The sequence below is a fragment of the Artemia sp. Qi Xiang Cuo genome, chromosome 1 (genome assembly GCF_049724085.1).
Source record: "Artemia sp. Qi Xiang Cuo chromosome 1, ASM4972408v1, whole genome shotgun sequence".
NCBI classification, from domain to species: Eukaryota; Metazoa; Arthropoda; class Branchiopoda; order Anostraca; family Artemiidae; genus Artemia; species Artemia sp. Qi Xiang Cuo.
The window spans coordinates 6,143,010-6,153,763 of NC_142794.1; the positions used below are offsets into that span (position 1 = coordinate 6,143,010).

General features: G+C 36.2%; 1 protein-coding gene across 1 annotated transcript in view; it reads right to left on the reverse strand.

Annotated features, from left to right (window-relative positions):
- The window catches only part of LOC148955957 (uncharacterized), a 197,263-nt gene extending 186,509 nt beyond the window's left edge, over positions 1-10,754 (reverse strand). Inside the window, exon 1 of the mRNA XM_089085956.1 lies at positions 10,657-10,754. The gene's annotated coding sequence lies outside the window, so the exon portion shown is untranslated. The remainder of the gene's footprint in view (positions 1-10,656) is intronic.

A 10,754-nucleotide genomic window follows, 5' to 3' on the forward strand; every position in this document is an offset into this window, starting at 1 on the left:
TATGGCCTAGTTATAGTAGATTGGCTGGCCAGCTGTCTCAAATAAACAGACTTTCTGCTTGTGGTTAGTGAGAAAATTCATCAGCCAGGCTATCAGGCATGTATTGATACCAGCAGCAGATAATTTCGAGAGAAGCCAACTATGAAGCATTTTGTCAAAGACCTTGGCAAAGTCAATGGTGCAATTTTTATTTTTGTCTGGCACCATTTATGAGGGGTTCTAGGCTCTTATTTAAAATCACCTTAAATTTGCTTCTGCAATAGACTTTTATTGTAACAAAGAACCCTCAACCACTGAGGAAGACTTCAATGAGCTTCCAAGATGGTCTGAAGACTGGAGCCTACGGTTGAATGCAACCAAATATAAAGTTCTTCCTCTTAGCCAAAATATCCCCAATGAATTGTATACAATTGAGAACAAACCTATCCATATGCAAGCTCAAGCTGTAAAAGCAAACCAAGCCCTTGGGTTCATCAAGAGGACTTTTACCACCAGGAAGCCATGTGTGGCAAGAAACTCTATAAAGCATTAGTCTGCCCACATTCAGGTTGTGGTATTATTTGACATGTCCCCAATGTAAATGCATGCTAAGACACTATAGAATATTCAGCACCTAGCCACCAGGTTTGTACCATTATAAGGAGCATCTTTAATTCTTAAAACTTGTAACATTGGCATTCAGAAGAAATAGAGGAGATATTATCATGACTTACAGGTTGCTTGAACATGCAAGCCTATGTTAAGTTTTCTCTTCAGTACCACCAAGGAACACAGCTAGAAAATGCAGGTCTCCAGAAGTCTGCTATATGTGCATCAGAACTTCAACACTGTTTAACTGTGGAATAATCTCTCAGACACCACTGTTTAAATGCAAGACAACCAATTCATTCAAGAAAGAAGTTAATCAGAACAAGACAAACATGGAATGGAAGCTGACCTGGAATGTTGCCAAACCTTAATAAGATCAGACCCCTAGGAAGATTCTCCAAAGGAGGTTAAACTCCACCTTATCTCACTGGCCAACGAACATTGAGGTAATTTATTATTATTTAGATTATATTTATTGATATTTTATCATCTTTAATTTTATTACTTTACTTAGGCCTATATTTTATCACTATTTTCTTAATTTCATTTATTATTTTACTGCTTTTTTACTAAGTGATTCTCCATTTTGTTTAATTATATCTATATTATTATTTGAAATTCTTTATTTAATTGTTTAAAATAATTATTATTAATTATTTTATTTATTTACAAAATAACAGTCGTTCATAAGACAGTCTTTGACCACATGTTATAAAAAATGTTACAGACAGCATTTTGTTTCAAACAAAATCATCCAAAATTCTTAAACCATGACTTTTATTTTTATGCCATGAAATTCAAATGCAGGCAATATTATAAAACAAGGAAATTATTTTTTGTAGAAATAAATAAAATTGAATAAAAATGGAAAGAGCTGAATATGTGCAATTATCTGCACATATTAAAAAGTAAAGATTGTTTTCTTAACACATTTCTGTCTAAGGAGGGCAACCTCTAAAAAGGTTTTTTCCTAAATTTAAGAAACTGATTTACGAATAGCCTGTTTGAAACCTTATAAATCACAATTATGCAAAGGTGCAGTTTCGAAATACTTTTCTTGTTCCTTAATTTTGCAGTAGATCTATTAGTAAAAATATCAATTTTAAAATGCAAAGGTTGAAAAGATCATCATAGGTCAGGGTAAATTTCCCAACTAACTCACTAGGCTAATGAGATTCCTAAGAAATAGACATACCTTTAGAACCAGAATTTTATCATGAATCCACATTCATTTGCATTGGAAATTAACTTTACCCCCCCCCCTTGATGCACTAATATACACCCTGCATCATAATGTTAGCCTAGGCTATAAATGCAGTGAATTTCCCATCATTTTGACACATTGTTAAATGAATTTGAAGAAAAGAGTGACTTACAGAGAATCCAGGGTAAAGGTCTAGAATATTGGCTCTCCAGAAAATGACAGGCTAGAACAAAAAGAGAGACAATTTTAGATTGCTAATTTGATGGTTTTGTTTGTATTTTTGAAAATCCTTTCCCAGCTGCCCTTTAAGGGTCTCATACAGCCCTATGCTATAAAGAAACTACCAAATAAAATGAAAGGATTCTTACATTTTTAATATGAAGGAAGCATTAAGAACCATATTTCCTTGCTTCTTTTCTCATTTTTATCTCTGTTTGAGCCAGTTTTCAACAATTGTTTATTTTTATTTACATAGCCTAGGGTTATATGAGACCATAGGAAGGAGGGGGGCTGGGTATGAATAGCCAAAAATGCAAGCCCCCCCCCCCAAGAAAAAAAAATAGAAAGAAAAAAAAACATAAAATTTGTAAACCAAGAGTGTCTCTCTTTTTGTTCTAGCATGTTTCCTTCTGAAGAGCCACTATTCTAGATATTTTCCATAGCAGTATATGCACCTGTAAAAGTAACTGATGTAGATGTAGATAGCCTCAGATAAATTTTCCTGACACTTACAGGAATAAATAGACAGGGTCCCAGGTAGAAGTACAGTAATTCTATTACGAGATTTTAATGCCCAGGGTGGTAGAAATAGGGATAGATGGTATTATAGCCTAGGTAATTTTGGTGTAGGAAAAGAAAATAGCAATGGTTACAGACAGCTGTAATTTGATAGGTATAACAATCTAGTTATAACCAATGCAATATTTGATCAAAAAGTGTCCCATAAGTTAAAATGGTATCCACATGATTGTAAGACAGCAAATCTTATTGACTATATTATTAAACACAAGACTGGCAGGATCAATACAAAATAATAGGGTATATAGGAGTGCTGTTATTGATATTAAAAGAAAAAAAACACTATCTAGTACTGTCTAGAGTACTAAAAATTTAAGAGTACTAGAAATTAGATTACTAGAAATTTAAAGCTGAAATTTAGGGAGGGTAACTACCTTCCAGGAAGTTATGATGTTAGACTCAAGGATGAGAATTTTAGAGAAACTTTTTGGGAATAGTTGAATACTAAACTGAAGATTTTTAAATTTAAAAATATATAAACCAGATGGAACATTTTAGGAAAATAGTTTTTGAAGGTGACAATGGTGTCATAGGAAGAAAGTTAGAAACACAGCTAGGAATATTAGTGGGAGTGCTTCATGTTTCATAGAGAGGAGGAGGGGCAATTTTTGCTTTAGCAAATAGCAGATAACACAAATTATTTGAGCTATAGATGATATGAAAATAAGAAAAGTATGAAGAAAGAGGAGAAAGCATTAAAATCTGAATTAAGGAGGTCTGAAGTAAAGGACATGGATAAAATTGCTAAAAATCCGGAAGATACAGCCAGATGGCATCATAGAAAAATACTGCACTGGCATGTTAATAAATGGAAAGGGAATGGTCAATCTGGACTCATCTCAGTTAAAGATAGGAATGGGACTACAGTTAGTGAGAAGGGAAAACTTGGAGAGAGATGGGCAAAACAATTTGAAAATGTGCAGACCATGATAGTTAAAGGAAAAATATAGAAAAGTTTGTGACACTTTGGATAAAAAGAAAGATTTATTTTGTGAAAGTACTAAAAGGATTAAAAAATAATAAGGTCCCAGGTGCTGATAGTATGGTAAATAAACTTTTTAAGTGTAGTGGTTACAAGGTTAAATATAAGTTACTGAAGATTATGAATATCATTTTTTTTTTTTTTAAGGGGAAGTACACAGCAATTTTAGGAAACCTCTAACTAAACCCTTCCATGAGAAAGGTCATAACCTGGACTTGTCCCAGTTAAAGATAGGAATGGGGCCACAATTAGTGAAAAGGGAAAACTTAGAGAGAGATGGGAAAAGCAATTTGAGAATGTGCAGACCATGATAGTTACAGAAAAAATATGGAAAAGTATGTGACACTTTGGATAAAAAGAAAGATTTATTTTGTGAAAGTACTAAAAGGACCACTCCAACCACTAGTTGTCCTAGGGGGAAATAGGGCCTGATAAGCTCAAGTGCTGCAAGCTAAGGTTGGGACCTTGTAGCTTTGATTCACACTCCCATCCGTGAGTTTAGAGGAGAGCTCTAAGTTGCACCTCATCACGGTGGAGTAGTGAAATGTCCTGCTGGTTGCCTAGCCCAACTAGCACTAACGTAACGGGGCACCAGAAGTTTGGGGAGCTGCTGGTCAAGAAAATTCCCATGAAACACCAATGGATACAGAAGATTCAGATATAACGATCAATACTATGGCATCTGCGGTAACCAACCCAGATCAGGTTCAGATGATGCCTGGTTCAAGAAGTGGGCTAGTCATCCCCACCAAGAAAATTAAAGTTGGTTCTTGGAATATAAGAATTTGCAAGGCTGAGTCAACTCAAATGCTCCTTGCTAATGAAATGAAAAGTATGGTCTCAATATATGTTGCCTTTCTGAGACTAGATTGAACAACATACTGACAAAATCAATTGACCAAATGGATTCAGAAACATTTAAATTTGACAACTCTGGACTCACTGATGGGAGCACTCTCCATAGAGTTGGACAACTTCTGGACCTAATTGCTGCCTCCTCTGTCATCTCTTGGCAACCCGTGTCAGCAAGAATCTCTACCCTGAGACTGAAAGGCTGGATTAGTAATGTGACTATATTGTCTGTCTACGTGTGTCTGTCTACATGGCTATCTCTGTCTACGTCAGAGATAGCCCTGATGATGCCAAAGATGCATTCTACTTTGAGCTGCAGAGAATATTCACATCTGTCCCAGGATGTAACATACTATTTGTTGCTGGTGACTTTAATGCAAGGGTCAGTAAACTAGATGTAAACACCAAAGAAGTGATCAGATGCCATACCATCAGAGATAGATGTTCAAAAGGCAAAAGGTTGCTACAGCTTGCCAAATACAATAACCTATGTCTGGTTAACACCTGGTTTGAGCACAAGAAGCACCATCTTGTGGCCTGAAGATCTAACAACTGGGTCACCAAAGCCCAGATTGATCACTTCCTTGTCAGAAGACGTTGGAGAAGGTCATGTCTGGATGTAAGAGTCTACAGAGGCACAGATACAGGCTCAATGAACAGCTCCAATCCCTTTCTTTTCATCTGTAAATTCAGTCAAAGACTAAGCACCCACAAAAAAACAAGATAAAAACCAATTGGTTTGATGTATCAAAACTACTCAGTCCACAGATCAAGGCTGATTTCCAGATACAGCTTAACAACTGATTTGAGGCCCTTACCACCTACACTGACATTGAAGACCAATGGTCCGAGCTGAAAGTCCTGACACAAGAGGTTGCTGAACAGGTTCTTGGTCACACCAAGAGGAAAAAAAGCTCTGGATCTTGGACAAAGTGATTGAGTTAGTGGAAAAGAAACAACCCCTTCTCAGTGGCCCTAAAGAACTCCTAAAAATGCTTGCAAGCTGGTAAAGCAGCCTGCTTGTTGTGACAGGGAGAAATACTGGTCACAAATAGCTTCTGATATGCAACAAGCAGCAGAATTGCATAACCTAAGGAAAACATTTAAGCTAATGAGGGAAGCAACAGGCAAGTTGCCCATCTCCATGGACTCCCAGAAACACAAAATGGGCAACCTTAATCAGATGGAAAAAGACTGCCTTGAGAGATGGAAAGAACATTTCTCCAAGCTCCTTAATCACACAAAAGCTTCATGTGATCTACCCAATTTCCCGAGTGTACCAAAGGAGCCCTACCAGATAGATCAACAGCCACCATCATTTGCTGATGTTCAGTGGGCATTGAAAAATAACAAAGCCCCTGGAGAGGAGGGCATCTCAGCAGACATGTATAAGTCATCCCCTACACTATTATGTCAGCTGAAAGACTTGCTAGTTGAGGTATGGACAACAATAAATTCCCAAAAGATTGAATGGCATATAAAACGGGAGGCACAGCAGTCTGTTTGAACTATCAAGGTATATCACTAATAGACCATACCATAAAGGTTTTTTGCATAATTGTCCGCAACTGTTTCAAAGGATGCCAAGAGAAGTTGACAAGACCAGAACAAGCAGGTTTCAGACCTGGAAAGGGCTGCCAAAAACATATTCTTACTCTCCACCTCATACTACAGCAGAGCAAGAGATTTCAACTGTCTGCTTTAATGATTTCAGCTGTCTGCTTTAATTATGTTGCTACTTTTGACTCCTTTATCAGGACCAAGCTTTGGAAGATCATGGTGGAAGACAGTGTCCCAGCAGAACTGATTGAGTTACTCAAAGGAGCCTATGCGTCTACAGTTACAAGAGTCTGAACTGCTGATGGTGAAACAAGGGAATTTGATGTTGAGTCAGAGGTCAAACATGGGTGCCCCCCTTTGCCAGCTCTGTTCAATTACATAATAGACTGGACAATGACAAATTTGCTTTGCATCCACAAAGGGTTTGTCATTGGTCAGAGAGAAGAGAACCCAATTGCCCTGCCAGACCTTGACATTGCAGACAATGTGGGTCTCATGAGTAGCATGTTGGCTGAGCTCCAAAAGATGGTCAACAATGTCTCATGTACATCAAAGGCCTCATGATCAGCAAGTCTAAAACAAAAGTCATGAAAGCAAATGCCCCAAACCACCCAGATATCCAACTAGAGGGCAAAACCATCAAGACTATTGAAGAGTTCTGCTACCTTGATTCTATCCTAACACCAAACAGAGGTGCAGAAGCTGACATTAGAGCTCAAATAGGAAAGGCATGGGGTGTCTTCACAAGTATGAAGAAGTTGCTTGGGAATAGACATGAAATTAGCATCAAAACAAAGATGAACTTCTACAAGGCAACTATTCAATTGATCCTGCTGTACACCTGTGAAACATGGCCTCTAAAGGCTGAAGAAACACATTCATAGAAGTAGTCAACCATTGCTGCATGAGACACATACTACAGGTCAGCTGATGGTTTCATATCTCAAACACTGAGGTTCAAAGGTGTTGTGCCCAGAAGACCCCCCTCTTAATAATCATAAAACAACAACAACTGAAATTCCTGGGACACACACTACAACAACCAGCTGGAACCATATCCCATGATGTCCTCACTGCAACCCTCTTCCAACTTGGAAATGGAGACCAGGCAGGCAAAGAAACAATCTCTGGCAGACATTCAATAATGACCTGGATCCTTGGGGTGGCTTCTAGCAACACAGACATTGTTGGGACAAGGACTGGCTGAAAATTGCAGAAGAGTCTGCTGCTGACACATCATGTTGGACTACATCAGTAATCCCATCATCCAGTGGTGCCAGGCAGGATGGATCATCATCTGGCTCCAACCAAAAGTAAGTAAAGTAAGAAAGGTCATAAGAGTGTGTGATAATTATAGAGGTATTAGCCTGGTTTCTATAGGATGCAAATCACTTAGTATGATGATAATTTCTAGACTTAGAGATGGTGTGGACAAAGTTTTAAAAGAAAAACAGTGGGAAGAGGATGCATCAACAAAATTTTCACTCTTAGATTAATAACTGAGAAGTGCCAGAGTCATCAAACATTTTTAGGCCTCAGTTTTACAGATTATGAGCAAGTGTTTGAATCAGTTGATAGTAAAGCTTTAGCAAATGTCCTATCCTTGTATAGTATACAAGATAAATTCATCTGAGTGATTTTTGCTATGTGTGAGAATAACATTGCTGCAGTAAAGGTAGGAAATAAGTTTAGTAGCTGGTTTTGTATTAAATCAGAATCAAGCAGAGTTGTGTTCTATCTCTATTTACAGTTATGACAATGATCAAATATGATTCTGAAGCATGGGCACTCTAAAAAACAGATAACATTTACTAGTTGTTTTCTAGAGAAATTGCCTCTGGATTGTTTTGGGCACCTGGCTGACTAGCCATATTTCAAACAGTAGGCTGTACAGAAAGTGTGGTTCAACCCTGCTTTCTAGGGCTATAATGAATGGGGAGTTGAGATGGTTAGGGCAAATTCTGTAGATGAAGGATGACAGGATTATTCAAAGGTAGAAGTTTCAAAATATTTTTCTAGTACTTTATTTGGCAGTAGATCTATTTTTAAAATTAGCAGTTTAATAACCCAGTTCATTTATACAGCTTAGGGTATATATTTGTAAATTATGGAGGGGGGGGTAAAAATAATTTTAAACACATAAGAATGTTCAATAAAATAGGGATTCAGAGTTAAGTTGACCTAGGTCAGTTCCCTTTGGAAGGGGAAGGAGTGGAGGTAGGTACTTCAAAATACTTTCCCCAGGGATCATAGGTTCTGGATCCATTTTTGAATTTCATTCACCTTTCTGAACTAGGGTAGACAGTAAAATTCTAGTTTAACTACTTTTTGCTATATTGAACAGAGGTTAGGAAAATGAAACTTTCCATAATGAATCCAGGGCCAAAAAAATACTCTGGGAAGTTGCTGCCAAGCTCCTATGTTAATCCTCTTCTAATTTCTAAGTCTTAGAAATCTGCCTACTTGACAGATCTATACCTATTGAAATTTCAACAAAAAAAAAAATTTAGGTGTAAATGTATGACCATTTCACCACATAAGGAGACATGTGAAGAAAACAATCTTACTTCATAATATGCAACATAATCATAGTTAATATTTTGTAGCAGGAGAACCTTTATCTTTACTTCTTTTTCCAGTTTTGCAATAAAATTTTTGAAAAAATCCATGCTTTAGATAAGCATTATGTCTTTTTTCAAATTTATGTTGACATAAATACCATACTACAAAAGTTTTTTATAGATGGCAGAATCCTTGCTGCACAAAAATTCTAGAAGTTTTTTTAGTAATGACCTGCCATAGCATGTGTGTTTCTGTGTTTTCAATAGCAATGTATATAAATTATTCTTTAAGATGGCAAGGCATTTAGCATATTTATCGAGATTGAACAAAATATTTTTGTGAAAAATAATGAATTTCTTAAAAAAACTGGAAAAAGAAGGAAAGAAGCAAAGACAAAGGTTCTCTTGATGCAAAATATGTTAACTAGGATTATTTTGCATATAATGAAGCAAGAATTGTTTACTTAACATGTCTCTTTATGTGGTGGAATGGTCATATATTTATACTAAATTTTACCTTAATTTTAAGTTATCCATTTCAGTTTCTTTTTCTCTGGTTTTAGTGGTGAAAATACAAATCCGGTAAAATTCTACTTTAGCTACTTTTGGCTATCTTGGGAAGGGGTTAGGTTAGGAAAATAAGACTTTCAGGGATGGGTTTACAGGCTATAGTATGTCCCGGGACGGTATTTTGAAGTAACTACCTCCACTCCTTCTCCCTCTAGAGGGTCATGAAATTTGCCTACATGACAGGTCTATACCCATTCAAATCTTGACAAAACAACATTTTACCTTAATTTTCAGTTATCAATTTTTTTTTGTTTAGCTTTAGCTCTGAAAATGCAATTTCAGTTTTTTTAGCAGAATTTTAAGACATATAAATAGTTTATTTCCAAAATTTAGGAAATGTATTTGCATATCTTTAAAACCTTATAAATTGGGATTGAGCAAAGTTGTGAAGCTGAAAACAAATTTGTTGTACTTCATTTAAGCAGAAGATCTATTTTGCAAGGTTTCAGTTCTATAACTCACATATTTTTAAAGGTCATCAAAGGTCAGGACCCTCTAGAGGGAGAAGTAGTGGAGGTGGGTACTTTAAAATAGCCTACCTTCCCAGGACATACTTTAGCCTGTAGACCCATCCCTGAAAGTTTCATTTACTTAACTTAACCCCTTTCCAAGATAGTCAAAAGTAGCTAAAGTAGAATTTTATCTACAAATCCTTTTATTTAAGTACAATTTTAAGCCATATCAATGATTTTTTTCTAGGCCTAAATTTTGTAGATGTATTTGCAGATCTTTAAAACCTCATAAATTGGAATTGAGCAGTTACAAAGCTGAAAACAGTGTTTTGGGTAAATATATACCAAATCATATTATTGAGTTATGACTAAAGTGAAACTATCATTTGATGCCTTTTTTTATGCTGATTACAAATATCTTTGGAAATGAATTTTAGCCCCCCACCTATATATGCCAATTCAGGGTATATATTTCTACATTAGGGGGGGGTAAAGTTTAAACTTACCTCCCATTTACATCAGAAACAAAATTTGCCCCCACCCCCCCTAATGTAGAAATATATACCCTGAATTGGCATAGGCTATATAGGGGGGGGGGGGGGCTGAAACTCATTTCTCATATAAATGCTTATTATATTTGTAATCAGCATAAAAAAAGGCAGTAAATATCTACAAAATCATATTATTGAGTTAGGAATGAAGTGAATACACCATTTTATGCCTTTTTTTATGCTTTTTATGACTATAATAAGCATTTCTATTGGAAATAAGTTTCAGCCCCCCCCCCTATATATGCCAATTCAGGGTTAGGCTGGGTTAGGTATAGCCTATATAGGGGGGGGGGCTGAAATTCATTTCAATTAGAAATGCTTATCATATTTGTAATGAGCATAATAAAAGCCATCAAATGGTGTATTCACTTTATTCCTAACTCAATAATATGATTTGGTAGATATTTACCTATATTTGTAATCAGAATAAAAAAAGGTATCAAAAAGGCAGAATTTTACCAGGTAGGCTATTTGTTGTTGTTGATAAGAGAGTATACATGACAGTAGCGTCTCTTGGCGCAACTACAACACTACTTACCAAGATAAACAAGAACCCCAAAGCTTTACTCCTGATTTAACAGGTCGAAGACCCTCATTCCTAATATAAAAAACAAAATAAACTAGGCTTGCACACAG